The following is a 15,845-nucleotide window of genomic DNA, read 5'->3' as shown; positions in this document are numbered from 1 at the left end:
ATTCCAGGTGCGGTCTCACCAGGGCCCTGTACAGCTGCAGAAGGACCTCTTTGCTTCTATACTCAATTCCTCTTGTTTTGAAGGCCAGCATGCTATTAGCTTTCTTCACTACCTGCTGTACCTGCATGCTTGCTTTCATTGACTGATGTACAAGAACACCTAGATCTCATTGTACTGCCCCTTTACCTAACTTGACTCCATTTAGGTAGTAATCTGCCTTCTTGTTCTTGCCACCAAAGTGGATAACTACACATTTATCCACATTAAACTGCATTTGCCATGCATCCATCCACTCACCAGCCTTTCCAGGTCACCCTGTATTCTCCTAACATCCTCCTCACATTTCACCCTGCCACCCAGAAAATTTGCTAATATTACTTTTAATAGTATCAAGGGCTTGAGTGAAGATTCTGTGCAAGAAAATTCTCATAATCAGTCTGTGGACGTAGCAACTAGAGAAGGAGCAAATCTTGGTCTACTCTTGGGAAATAATGATATGGAGGTGCCAGTGTTGGACTGGAGTGGACAAAGTTAAAAGTCCAGATTATAGTCCAACAGGTATTTGGAAGTACGTGTTATCGGAGCGCTGCTCCTTCACCAGGTAGCCTTTTTGACCTTGAGAAATAAAGCAGGGCGAGTGACTGAGGAGTCAATGGGACAGCACTTTGGGGCCAGTGATTATAATTCTCTTTGCTATGTGGGAGGCTTTTAAAGAGAAGTTGATTAGACAGCTGGACAGATATGTCTATGTGAAAATGAAGGATAGAAATGACAAGATGAGGCAATCATGGATGACAGGTGAAATTGTGGGACTAGCAAAGAGGAAAAAGGAAGCATACATAAGATCGACATAAGCGTACATAAGGAAGGTACGTAAGCTTTGGAAGAATATCTGGAGGGTAGGACCAATCTGAAATGAGGAATTAAGAGGGCTAAAAGGGCTCATGAGATATCTTTAGCAAACAAGTTTAAGGAAAATCCTGAAGCCTTTTATTCGTATATAAGAAGCAAGAGGGTAACTAGAGAAAGGGTTGGCCCACTCAAGGACAAAGAAGGGAAGTTATACATGGTGTCAGTGAAAATGGGTGAGATTCTTAATGGGTACTTTGCGTCAGTATTCATCAAGTAGAGGGACTTGACAGATGTTGAGGTTAGGAATAGATGCTTGATTACTCTAGATCAAGTTGGCAAAAGGAGGGAGCACGTGTTGGGTATTCTAAAAGGAATTAAGGTGGACAAGTCCCCAGGTCTGGATGGGATCTAACCCAGGTTACTGAGGGACGTGAGAGAGGAAATAACTGGGGCCTTAACAAATATCTTTGCAGCATCCTTGAACATTGGTGAGGTCCCAGAGAACTGGAGAATTGCAAATACTGTCCCCTTGTTTAAGAAAGGTAGCAGGGATTACCCACGCAATTATAGACCAAAGAGCCTGCCATACTGAGGGAAAAGATATATACCCATTTGGAAGAAAATGGGCTTATCAGTGATAGGCAACATGTCTTTTTGCAGGGGAAGTCATGCCTTACCAACTTAATAGCATTCCTTGAGGAAGTCACAAAGTTGATTGATGAGGAAAGGGCTGTAGATGTCATATACATGGACTTCAGTCAGACATTTGGTAAGGTTCCCAATGGTAGGTCGCATGTGGTCCAGGGTGTATAAGCTAGATGGATAGAGAATTGGCTGGGCAGCAGGAGATAGAGTAGTAGTGGAAGGAAGTTTCTCAAAATGGAGAACCGTGGTCAGTGGTGTTCCACAGGGATCGGTGTTGGGACCACTATTGTTTGTGATATACATAAATGATCTGGAGAAAGGTATGGATTATCTGATTAGCAAGTTTGCAGATGACACTAACATTGGTGGAGTAGCAGGTAGTGAAGGGGACTGTCAGAGAATGCAGCAGAATATGGATAGATTGGAGAGTTGGGCAGAGAAATGGCAGATGGAGTTCATTCCGGGAAAATGCGAGGTGATGCATTTTAGAAAATCCAATTACAGAGCAAACTATACATTGAATGGAAAAGCCCTGGGGAAAATTGATGTGCAGAGAGATCAGGGTGTTCATTAGATTACTTATAGTGTGGAAACAGGCCCTTTGGCCCAATAAGTCCACACCGACCCTCCGAAGAGCAACCCACCCAGACCCATTCCCCTACATTTACTCCTTCGCCTAACACTACTGGCAATTTAGCATGGTCAATTGACCTAACCTGCACATTTTTGGATTGTGGAAGGAAACCAGAGCACCCGGAGGAAACCCACGCAGACACAGGGGGAATGTGCAAACTCCACACAGACAGTTGCCTGAGGCAGGAATTGAACCCGAGTCTCCGGCACTGTGAGGCAGCAGTGCTAACCACCGTGCCACCCACATTGTATCCTGAAGGTGGCAATGCAGGTCTATACAGTGGTCAAGAAGGCATATGGCATGCTTTCCTACATTGGATGGGGTATTGAGGACAAGAGTTGGCAAGTCATGTTACAGTTATGTAAGACTTTGGTTCAGCCACATTTGGAAAGCTGCGTACAGTTCTGGTTGCCACATTACCAAAAGCATGTGGATGGTTTGGAGAGTGTGCAAAGGAAGTTCACCAGGATGTTGCCTGGTATGGAGGGTACTCGCGATGAAGGAAGGTTGAGTAGATCAGGATTATTTTCATTAGAAAGATGCAGGTTGAAGGGGGGGATCAGATTGAGGTCTACAAAATCATGAGAGGTATAGATAGGGTGGATAGCAAGAAGCTTTTTCCCAGAGTGGGGGTCTCATTTACCAGGGATAACGAGTTAAAGGTGAGAGGGGAAATGTTTAAGGGAGATATGCGTGGAAAGTTATTTATGTAGAGGATGGTTGATGCCTAGAAAGAGTTGCCAGCGAAGGTGTAGAGGTGGGCACAGGAGCATCATTTAAGATGTATCTAGACAGATACATGAATGGGCAGGGAGCAGAGGCATACAGATCCTTAGAAAATAGGCAACAGGTTTAGACAGAGGACCTGGATCGGCGCAGGCTTGGAGGGCCGAAGGGCCTGTTCCTGTGCTGTAATTTTCTTTGTCTTTGTTGTTTGTGGTTTTAAAGTAGTGGTGGAAAAGGATCAAGCTGATCTCAAAATTAAGGAAGGCAAATTTTGACAGTATTAGGCAAGATAGAATTTCCCAAATGAGTTTGAATGAACAAGGAAAGCTGGGGGATAACAGCGTGCAGTAGAACAGCTCTCAAGGAGCTCTCCAACATGAGGTATTGAATGTCTGAATAGCCTCAGCAGAATGAAGGTCATCACTGAAAAGGATATCGAAAGGTATTGAGATGTTGATGTGGCTAATAGTGCTTGAAATAATTTAAGTATTGTTGTTTGAAGACAAGTTGGAATTAACGGTTGAGACCAGGATCAGATTAATGCAGTCTTTGGGGTATTCAATTACAGATTAAATCTCAATGACATCACATCATTAAAATAAAGCTATTGTTCAAAATTATAAGAAGCCTGAAGGTGCAATCACAGTTTCCCAGTGGAGATGCAACACAATATAAAATAAAGTCTCTGGAACTGTCTCATCTCCAATTCTGAGAGAATTCTCCAATTTGGACAGATCGCCAGCAGCAGGAAGGGGGAGGTTGTTTCACAAAGAACAAAATGTATTTTCTAAGGCTAAGAATCACAACAGTATGCTACACCACCCTTGCTGTCGTTGGTGTTCCTGGGAGGTTTTGTTATAACTTAAATTGCATAAATCACTGCATTGAAACATAGTTATTTCCATTTACAACTAATAATTGTTATATTTCCATTTAGCAAGGGAAATTCTGATGTCAGACAATAGTGTCCTCACTGACTGAGTTTAAAGTGAATAGATTGTCAGTTCGGAGGCTCCTCAGTAATGTGCAGCATTGTGTGTTTCCCTGTACTGTGCAGAATGGGTTTACACTGAGGCCACATTGATGGGGTTTGGCTGAGCACCGGCCCTGGCTGGTCTAGAAAGGGTTTCGGAAGACCACCCTCTCTCTGTGGTAGTTCACAGCCTGCTATCGTTCAGATGGGTTTTGTAACAACCCACCTCTCAGTGACACCTGGTGTTTCCCATTCCTTGATGGAAAGGGATTGTGTTGGTGGATCTTGTTCAGGCAGCTTGCTCCAAATGGGAGCCCAGATAAAACAGGGCAATCAATGGGTACAGCAGGTTATTATGGAGTAAATGGTGAGGGTCAGCAGAGATGGCTTTGACCATCTTGTGGGTTTTTATCAGTCAGTAGATGTGTGGGGTCATGACATTGGTGAGGACAGATCACTGGGTTAATGCGAGTTTCCACTGTATGAGATCAATGTCTGCAGTTAACATTTCCAAACTTACTCTGTGGTGTAATTCCTCAGCTGAGGAAAGAAACTCTATCTGTAGCTCACAGACACTCTGCATTATCCAGAGATTGATTGGAATGTTGTGTACTGTTGATCCAGATCTCCAGGAATCACTCTGAGTGAAGGTATTCCTGATCATGGAATTGTACTGAATGGGGATCACAAACCTTAGGCTGGACCCTCATGTTGCTGGGAGGATGTGTCATTGTAGAATTGTACAGAATGTGGGTAACTGCTCAGATATGAACTTCTGAGCCAGTATTCTTGCTTTTCTATGGGTATCTGTAAACGCAGCATTGGAGTAAATGGGGAGCACTAATAGCAGAATACCCGTGACCTAGGAGGAGTAACTCAGACTATAAACTTTAATTGGTTGTGGGGAACTGAATGCAATGGAATATCTGACTGCAGTGGTAAATAGAATGATAGCTTATTTGAAACCATGTGATGCTTTATTTGTATTATATTTCTCATTTCTGATCTGTTCACAAATGGAGCTATGAATGTAGCTTGGAAATGTGATGGATTGTATGTGGGAAAATCTTCTCAGTTGGGTGGATATGTTTGGTCCAAAGTTTCCAAAGTTAAATGATCCGCTGGAGATAAACAAATATAAGTCAACAATGTGGAGCTGGAGAAGCACAGCAGGTCAGTCTGCATTGGAGGAGCAGGGAAGTCGATGATGTTTGGGGCTGGGATCCTTCATCAGGACTGGGGAGGGGAGGGGAGCTTAGAAATAAATGGGGGGTATGGCTGGGGGAAGGGCAGGCGAGATGGTGATAGGTGGGTGCAGGTGGGGGTAATTGTGATTGGTTCATGGAAGGAGGTGGAGTGGACAGGTGAATAGGAAGATGGACATACAGGAATAAAAAAATATTAATAGGAATAAAAATACCTGTTTCAACAAATAACTGACTTTAGTATCTGCAATATTGTGACTATGATTAATAATTGAGTTTGAGTGCATTTCAGAGAATTAACAGTACAAAATGCAGAATGTGGGCTATTAAATAGAGAAAATCTTGAATGAGACATTTGACTTAAGACATTACGATTCGATTTTGCCCAGCATATTTAATGTCACTGACAGAGCTCACAAATCCAATTTCTCGAGTTGCGGGCATTTCTCTTCTTTTCGTATGATAATGACAAATATTCTGACTTTGTCGGTTGTCCAGATTCTGTCACACATTTCCCATTTTTTATTCCCAGCCGCTTCCAAAGAAGCAAGTGTTAACTCTAAAGTGTGACAAACTCAGGACTATTTGTATTGCATTTACAGAATATCTGTTCCTTAATCAGATCTTAATCAGATCATACGACACCAAGTTATAGTTCAACAGCCAAAAGAGAAAATGCTGGAAAATCTCAGCAGGTCTGGCAGCATCTGTAAGGAGAGAAAAGAGCTGACGTTTCGAGTCTACTGACCCTTTGTCAAAGCTTTGATGCTGCCAGACCTGCTGAGATTTTCCAGGATTTTCTCTTTTGGTTTCAGATTCCAGCATTCGCAGTAATTTGCTTTTATAGTTCAACAGGTTTATTTAGAAGTACAGGTAGTCAATCCTTTATTCAAAATCCTGAAATCCGGAAAGCTCCCAAATCCAAAATTCCTTTTGTGAAGTTTTTTCTCATTCACAAAGTTGTTTGGCATGCAAGCAGTTAACCCAACTCCACACCCACTCAACCCACATCACTCAGATGTGACATGGGGGCATGACCCAGCACTGGCAGGCGTCAATTCTGTCTCAGGGCCTGTAATACCCACCAATGAGACTGCTGTTCAGTACAATTTTTTAAAATTTCACGATTAAACAGTCACTTATTTTGAAATGCAAAACCTTCCGAATTCCAAAAACCAACTGGTCCTGAGGGTTCAGATAAAGGATTGTGTACCTGTAGTAGCTTTCGGAACACCTCTCCTTCATTAGGTAGCTCATGGGGCAGGCTCATAAGACACAGAATTGAGAGCACAAGATCATAGTGTCATGCAACTGAAGAAATCTAGATTGCTGTTAAGTCTTTCTTTTAGAATGGGTTGCGGGTTTTAATTTATTAATATATAAATCCCAGAATTTCTTTCAAGTCATATTCCCAAGATAACTTAAGGTTTTACAAAAAAAAGTGACATCGCTGCTCAGATAACGCATTAAGTGTGTGAGGTTAGAGACTGTATCTATTCCATCCTTGAGTCAGACTGGTTCTAGTTCCAACGTAGGAACTTATAAAATGTTACATGGATTAACTGCCTGCATTCACTGCCTGCAGGTTATGTGCTTTTTGAGCAAAATAGATTGTATCTACAAATACAATTCTGCAAATGCAAATTCAGCCCATTGGCTTAAATGTTTGTGTGTGTGCATGTGAGGGAGAGAGGAGCGTGTGTGTATGTGCATGCATGTGTATGCATGTGTGTGTGTAAGGGAGAGAGTGTGTGTGTGTGCGAGCGTGTGTGCATGCTTGATAGACTGTGAGTGTGACGGAGTATAAGCCTGTGAGAGGGAGTGCAAGTGGGGATTGTATGTGTGTGTGGCTGAGAGAGAGAATATGTATGTGAAAGGGTCAATGTGAGTGTATGTGCATATAAGAATGTATGTGTATGTGTGAGTATATGTGTGTATATAGTGTAGTGGAGTCAACTGTGGTGTAACATGAACCCCAGATCCCATTGAGGCCATCCTCATGGGTATCAAATGTGGCTATCGACCACTCCATCTCTACACACTCCACTCAGCATGCACACACTCACACTCTGTCCCTCTCCCCCAACCCCCAACACACACACACTCTCTTTCTCTCTCTCTCTCTCACACACACACACACACATATGTCAATGAGGTGAATTTGCATTTGCAGAATTGTATTTGCAGATACATTCTATTCTATATTATTGACCAGAGACAAAGTAATTTGTATTTTAACTCATCCATAAACACATTCTTGGCGAAAGCAAATTCAGCAAAACAGTGTAATTCTCATTGCGGTCTTCTCATTCTAACGTGGCAGAATGAAATACTGAAAGAACCCTTTCAACAACTGAGAGAGCCCTCAAGATTTTTTTGTAGCAGCAGAGAGAGAGCTGTATTGACCAGTTTCAACTCCAAAACACCAAGTTCAACAACAGATAGCAGAAACTAAAACCCTGGGAGTTTGTGAGCCTAACTCCATCCACTCAGGATGTTGTTGTGTAAGTTTAAAAAATATCAAAGCTATTTACTCTGCTTTCCATGGAGCAGACACCTCACCATTAGTTGACAATAGCTCTCTTCAAGAGAAACAGGACAAAATAAATCCCTCTTAATGGCATATTTCCGACACACTGTAGTCCCATGTATCCCAGTCCATGTTAGAATGAAAGCTTTCCTTCTCTGAAAGACATTTGTGCAGGAGATGAGATTCTTTTTTTCCTGACAACTGATAACAGTTTAGTGGTCACCATTAGACTGTTAAGTCTAGATTTGTATTGAATTCACCGTCTGCCGTTGTGGATATCGAACCCAGCTCCCCTTGATCTCTGAACTCATTGTCTCACAAGACCAAAACGCCATCATCTCCCCTAATCTTTGACATTGGACTGGATCCACAGCAGCAGTCCCTGATACCAAGCTCCAAGAAGGCAGCGGAATAGGATGTTCCAGCCAGAACACATCCGCTCCACGTGTTCTTCTTTCTCTTTTCCTGCTCCTTTCCTTCCTGGCCGCTGGTGAGCAATGATTCCTTTCCTGCAGAGATGATTCCCGGCCTCTGGCAACCACTCCCGTCCTCGAGGGAGCACGATTCATTGCCTGCAGAGATGATTTGCGCCCTTTGGTCACGACTCCTGGACTGGCACAGCAGCCTTCTCTCACGGTCTCCTGGCCTGGCACAACAGCTTCCTGGCATGTTGTGGGCAGCCTTAATGTTCCCATAGCAGCGTTCCGGTGAGGCGTGGCATCCTCCTGGCCTGTTGCAAGGGCCTCCCAGCCTAGCGCAGCAGCCTTCCAGCGTGGCGTGCCATCTTCCCATCCTGGCGCAGTAGCCTTTTAGTGTGGCATCCTCCTGACCTGGTACAGTGGCCTTACAGCACAGTGACCTCCCCGCCTGGTGCAGCAGCCTCCCGGGGCGACATGGCAACATCCTCGTCTGGCGTAGCAGCCTCCTTGCATAGCAGCTTCCCGGCATTGTGTGTCACTGATGCGGACTGAAAACTAGCTGCCAGCATGGTCTGCTGTCCTGAACTTTTACTTTTGTATCTCAGTCGGTACTGTAATTGGTGAGGTATAAACTCCTCACTGTACTCATTGAGTATATGTGACAATAAAGGCTAGTCTATGTTTGCTCCCCTAGAACAAAATTGTGGTGCAATTCTGGTGATCTCCACAGAGAATGCTGGTTAAACCGTGAAGACTCTTAGCCCTAGTGTGTGCTCCAAATCTGGGAGGGGGGATTCCATTCACAGGGAGAGGGACTAGGAGAGGAGTTTGGGTGCATGAACCTGGACATCAGGCAAGAAGCTTTGCTTAATCCCAGATAAAGTGTCTGATTTCTAAACTGGAAAGATGCAATGGAGTCAGATTTTATTTGTGTGAAGACTATGGTTTACAGGCTTGAACATGTGGCGGAATTCCATCACAAATATTGGAAGTTGGGCGACATGGTGGCTCAGTGATTAGCACTGCTGTCTTGCAGCACCAGGAAGACAGGTTCAATCCCAGCTTCTGGTGAATGTGAGCTGATTACACATTCTCCCTGGGTCTGTATCAGTTTCATCTGGGTGCTCTGGTCTCCTTACACAGTCCAAAAATGTGCAGGGTCGGTGGATTGGCCATGGGAAATACAGCATTACTGGGATTGGGAGGCAGGTGTTTGAGTGGGACGCTCTTCAGAGAGTTGGTGTGGCCTTGTTGGGCTGAAGGATTTGTTTCCACACTGTACAGATTTTTTTAAAAAGCACTTTTTAATTTTGGTGAAATCTAACCTGGGACATGGTGGTTGGATTCACTGCTGAATACCTTCAAAGTTCTGATTGTCAGTATGTTCAGTCCTGTACATGAGGGAGTGACTCAATGTCCAATCATTCACCTGTCCATAATGTGACGGGCATCCATTTCTGGTTACTGTGCCGTGATTCCATATCTTGTACTGTCCTTCATAAAGTGTGGATATAAAATTCTGGAGGCAATCTGAGCTGTGGAGACTCCAAAACTGAATGCAAACATTTTGCAGTTAATGTCCATGTCAGGTGTCTCCCATTCTCTACTTTATTGATCACAGGTGTCTTCTTGTGGATGTTGTGGTCTTATGAGAAACTCCTGCCAGTCAGAGTAACCTATGAAAGAGAAGAAACAACTTCTGATTCCACCAAAAAATATTGAGTATATTAACTTGTTTCTGGGGGTGATTTGCTGCTGATGCATTTCCCTATGTGTCTCTAGAAGGGCAATTGTTTGATTTGAGATGTGTTACTATAATGGTTCAGATGATAAGACACAGAGCAACAATTATCTTTCTGCTAAAATCCATCATGCATAGAGAATATTTGATCAGTAACTTTGTCTCTTTTTTTCCTTTCTCTCTCTTACAGTTAGTCGAGCAGCAATTCTAATCTTATCTGAGGGCAAGTGTGGTCTTTCGACATGCAACGCTCGCTATCTGGTAACCATGGCAGTGTCTGATCTACTGTACGTTACTTTTGATATCATGCTTTCTAAGTTTACTTACTATTATTATCCATGGTGCCTTCTGGACATGACTCTTGTTTGTAGCGCCATCTATGCCCTGAGCTGCTTGACCGTTGATTGTTCTGTCTGGTTCACTGTCGCTTTTTTTTTTGATTGATTTGTTGCCATTTATATTCATCAGATGACATCTCAGTATTGCACAGAGAAAACTGTAATGAGGGTTCTAGCAATAATCTGAATTTTCCTTTCTTTAAAGAATATTCCCAACTATTTTCGATTTGAAGCCGAAATGATCATTAACAATGTTCCACGGTACTGTTACACCACCTACAGATATTATAATGATGCTCATTGGCTGAGTTATCGATATATTGAAACATTTTTAACACCACTTCTCCCATTCACTTTTATTCTCTTTCTGAACATCCTGAATACATGAGTGAGAATTTAAAATTAAGAATTTGGAGATAGTATGTCTGTGTTGGTTCTTGCAATCACAGGTTGATCAGGGAATATTGGAATTTGCTGGGATACGCAAAGCAAGAGGGAGGAAGACATTTGGACAAAGTAAAGGTATGGAGTTTATAATCTGGTCTCCAGCCGATATGGTGCTTGTTACAAAGGTCCAGATATAACAACCGAAAAAATGACTGTTTCACCAAATATGTACTGAGGCAGGGTTTAGGAGCTATTTTGCAGATGGAAGCAACTCTTCATAATGATGTAAATATCATTTTGAATTTATCACACCCCTCAATTCGAAGCCACAAGCAAACAGGGTTAATCCAGAGTCAGTTCACAGTGAGCTCCATGGAGACAGTGAGAGCCACAAAACATTTTTATGGAAGTACAAGACACATTTTTCAGGCAGATAAGGCATGTAAGGGACTGAGGAGTCAAAGAAAAATAGAGAATGACCCCGAGATAGAGAGCAGAAAGAAATCTGTGACTTTACTCTTTGTTGTATCTGCCAGCTTCATACTTCTCTGGTTGGTGTATATTTTATATTTCTTCAATATTGGTTATTATTTGGATGATTTTTATCTCTTCGAACTAATCACATTTATGCTGCGGGACTTAAGTTGCTGCATAAATGCATTTATTTATGTGGTGATGCAGAATAGTCTCAGAGACCAGTTAAAGTATGCAGTGAAATATCCACTTATAACAATAATTCAATTGTTGAATAAATGCATGTAGCTGGGAGTCAACATTAGGTGCAGCAGAGAACGGAATGAGGAGTCCACGTGAGGAATGGACCCAAAGGAGAAGGAGGAGCAGCAACATGATAACACTCCTTTCCTAATGGGCAAGGAATGACTCCATCTGAGGGGCAAAGTGAATGAGATTGGAGGTGTAAAGCCAGTGTAAAGTGCTGTCAGCAATGAGCAACAATTAGTAAAAAGTGGAACAACAAAAGCAAAACTGAAAAAGGAATTAAATATGCACAAAAGAAAATTCATCCGAAGCAATCAAAAGAGGGCAGTCATCTGAAGCAATCCATTCTCAGTGTGTGAACCAGACACTGATAAAAAACATGACCTGAGGGAATTATCACTGTTCACTGCAGGCCAGAGTGGAAAAACCAATGACTGGCTCCTGTCCATTCTTCCGCACTGAAGTCTCTGATATATACATCTGGAAAAAGTGAAAAACAAAAGTTCCTGTTATAAAGACTAAATAATGTGATGTGTAAACAGCAAAAAAAAACTGCCTTTTCATTACAAACATATTTTCATCGATAATTTACTTTGCCCATTCACACTGTCTGCCCTGCCCTGAGACTGATATCACTCCATTTCATTATTCATTTCTTTACACAATCTTTGGGAAAGTTGTTGGGAAACTCCAAGGCCCAATTAGAGGGCTTGGTGGCAGATGTGATCCGAAGCTTGGGAATGGGGTCGGATATGGAAAATGAGGCAACATCTCGTACTTCCATGAAAATGTTTTGTGGCTCTCACTGTCTCCATGGAGCTCACTGTGAACTGACTCTGGATGAACCCTGTTTGCTTGTGGCTTCATATTGAAGGGTGTGATAAATTCAAAATGATATTTACATCACCATGAAGAATTGTTTCCATCTGCAAAACAGCTCCTATATCCCTGCCTCAGTTCATATTTGGTGAAACAGTCATTTTTTCGGACCTTTGTAACAAGCACCATATCGGCTGGAGACCAGATTATAAACTCCATACCTTTACTTTGTCCAAATGTCTTCCTCCCTCCTGCTTTGCGTATCCCAGCAAATCCCAATATTCCCTGATCATCCTGTGATTGCAAGAACCAACACAGGCATATTGTCCTCCAAATTCTCGATTTTAAATTCTCATTCGTATTCAAAATGTTCCATGTTCTTCCACTGATTTCATTTTTTTTTTCGGATTGTGTGAGTCTTGTTGCATAAACTCAATATGAAAGTGTTCGATGTTCTGCTATGCTGCAAATGTTACCAGCTGGTGTGATGGTTTGAAAAAAAAATTACAGGTATTGTTGCAGAAAGTGAAATGAAATGGCTGATAACAATTCCAGAAACAATAGTAAGTCTGATGATTGGGAGCAATTTAGGATCCAGCAGCACATGACCAAGAAACTGATCGGGGAGGGACAGAATATGAATGCAGCCTTCCCTTGAAGCCAAGATGCCACTTACATTCCCAAGCCATTTCTAATCTCGACTATCACCTCCCTAACAGCACTCACAAACCTATTTGGAGGAATTGTATGGATGTTCATTCCAGTCCTACCAAGATATAAACTGTCCATTTTGTTGAGTTCTAGCCTGCTCCAGAACTGGTCCTAATGCCTTGAAACATGCTGCCTGACCTTCTGAACCCGTTTTCCAGACACATGCTCGACCATCCAATTATTCTGCTTGGATTCTGATCAACACATGGGACTGGCAGTGATTCTGAGAATACTGTTTCCACATCCTGCTTTTCAATCTCATTCCTTGCTGCCTCAAATCTGTTTCATGGACCACATCTCCGCATTCCCACCGAGGTCTTTGTCACCAACATGGAGCAATACCTCTGTCGTTTGATCCTCCTGCAGCAGAATTTCCTGCAGCTGTTCTGTGATATCCTTGACCCTGGTAGCAAGGAGGTTATCATTGCATGCTGAAGGTATGTTTATAGCTGTAGAAACTCCACTCTGTTCCCCTAACTAACGAACCCATTATCAGTACTGTGTACCCACTCTTCCTACCACCCTGTCCAGCTGACGTGACTCTGTCTGCGTTCCTCCGATGAGTTCTTTCCATCACAAGCTTCCAAAGCAGGAAAATGATGTCTGATCTCGATCATCTCAGGGGACTCCTGAGATACCTGGCTGTCACGTTTTCCTTATTTACCCATGCACAATAACTGTGATGTACCCACCTCCGTAAATGTGTTACCCCCCTCATCCTCAGCCCCGTGGATGGCCTACAGTTACTCCCATTCTCGAAAAAAGAACTCTAGTTTATGCACACTGTCACGTTTCCAGGAGATATGTTTATCTCTGACACTTCGAACCTCCCAGAATCCCACATTCCACAGGCTGACCATTTCCTTGCTCAGAGACAAAGAAAACTGCAGATGTTGAATTCCAAGGGAGACAAGCAGGAGGTTGGAAGAACACAGCAAGCCAGGCAGCATCAGGAGGTGGAGAAGGCAATATTTTGGGGATAACTCTTCTTCAGGACTTGGGGTGGGTTTGTGGGGAGCTGCAGATAAAGGGGGTGGCAGGGGCAGGGTGTTGGTGGGGATAGGTGAAGACAGGTAGAGGATATGACCTGGTTGGTCACTGGGAGGAGTGAATCCGGTTGGTGGCTGGGAGGAAGGGTCGATGAGAGGAATGGAAGGGAGCAGGGAGGAGCTGGGATGGGAAAGGGGGCTATTTGAAATTGTCTCATCTGTAAGGACTGTTTGGGACACTGGATGGAGGTGAAGGGGGTGGTGTGCTGGTAGATTTTGCATCATTGGTGAGACAGAGGTTCACCTGCCTCTCCTTCAACCTAGTTTACTGTATCCAGTGCTCCCAGTGTGGAGTTGTCTACATCTGGGAGACCAAATGGTTTGCCAAGCATCTCGGCCAGGCCCACAGAGGCCGACCGGACCTCCCAGTCACAGCCCATTTTAATTCCCCTTCCCACTTCCTTTCTGACATGACCATCCTTGGCTTCCTCTACTGCCACAACAAATTAAACTACAAATTGGAGGAATAACACCTCATCTTCCGTCTGGGCAGCCTGCAACACGGAGTACTCAACATTGAGTTGTCCAATTTCAAGTAACCCCCTTTCCTATCCCCAACTCCCTTCCACCCCTCGCCTCTCCCTTCCAGCCACCAACTGGATTCATTCCTCCCATCGACCAAACAGCTTGTCCTGTCTTCCCCTATCTCCACCAAAACCTCAAGAGAAAGTTTTTTTCAGGGACCTTTCAAACCTCACCACCTTCTGTCTGATCACCTCGCTAATGGGATTTATGCAATATAATGTGGTCTCTGTGAAGTGAAGCTGTTTTGATCTTCTTGCTGATCACATTCACTCTCAGACAGATCAGCCAGAGACACGGTCAGTGTTTCCTGGAGCAGCCTCATGTCTCCGATGAAGCCAGTTTGCAAACCACTTGTGATGTCTGAGCTCTCTCTGTGATGTACACAGTGAGGTCACACTTTGACCTGTCCAGTTCAAGAGGCCTCACTGCGATCAAACAGGGAGTTACTGAAACCCTCACTATAACGTCCCTCAGCCCCAGCACCCCTCCCTATCTCTGTAACCTCCTATAGCACCTAGAATCCTTCCATCTCTGTCACTTCCGTTAATCTCTATAAAACTCCCTATTTCTGTAACTTCTGCTAGCCCATAAACTCTTCCCTACCTTTGTAACATGCTCCAGCTCCTGCACACCTCCCCAGTTCTGCCACCTCCCAGAGCACCTACAACCCTCCAATCTCTGTTACCTCCTTTAGCCACAACAAGCCTCCCTATATCTGTAAACCTGCTCTATCTGTACACCCCTCATCTCTCTAATGTCCTTGCGAAACTACAAACCTCCCTATCTCTTTCAATTCCACCATCCAACAAAACTCATCCCTATCTTTGTAATATTCTCCAGACACTGCATCTGTCCCTATCCCAGTAATCTGTTCCAGCCCCGCCATCCCCTCCTCTCTCTGTATCACCATCCAGCAGTTACATCCCTCCCTGTATGAGAAGCCATCTTGACTATCAACATTATTCCATATCTCTCCAACAGCTTCCAACCCCTATACCACTCCCTACCTCTGTAAACCCCTCCAGCTCCAATACCCCTCGTTATCTCTAATTTCCTTCCAGCATCTACACCCTCCTTACCTCCTTATCTCCCTCCAGCCCCTTCACTATCCTTCCAGGATATAGACGCTTCAGACAGGATAGGGAGGGAAGTAAAAGGGGGAGATGAGTTGCAATGCTGGTCAGGGATGATAGCACGGCTGTGCGAAAGGACACTATGGAGGGCTTGAGTAGCGAGGCATTATGAGTGGAGCTGAGAAATAAAGGTGCAGTTACATTGTTGGGGCTGTATTACAGGCCTCCCAACAGTGAGCGTGAGTAGAAGAATGAATAGGTAAACAGATTTTGGAATGATGTAGAGGCAACAGAGTAGTGGTGACGGGAGATTTTAATTTTCCCAACATCGACTGGGATACACGTAGTGTCAGAGGTCTGGATGGGGCATAACTTGTAAGAAGTGTCCAGGAGAATTTTTTAGAGCAGTATGTCAATAGGCCGATGAGGAAAGGGGCCATATTGCACTTGGTGTTGGAGAATGAGCCAGGCCAGGTGGTAGAAATTGCGGTGGGGGAT

This window comes from Chiloscyllium plagiosum, unplaced genomic scaffold, assembly GCF_037043375.1.
Source record: "Chiloscyllium plagiosum isolate Xiang-an unplaced genomic scaffold, Cpla_swu_hap1 HiC_scaffold_47, whole genome shotgun sequence".
In the NCBI taxonomy this organism is placed as follows: Eukaryota; Metazoa; Chordata; class Chondrichthyes; order Orectolobiformes; family Hemiscylliidae; genus Chiloscyllium; species Chiloscyllium plagiosum.
The sequence above is the reverse complement of the archived record's forward strand: the minus strand, read 5'-3'. Positions refer to the sequence as shown.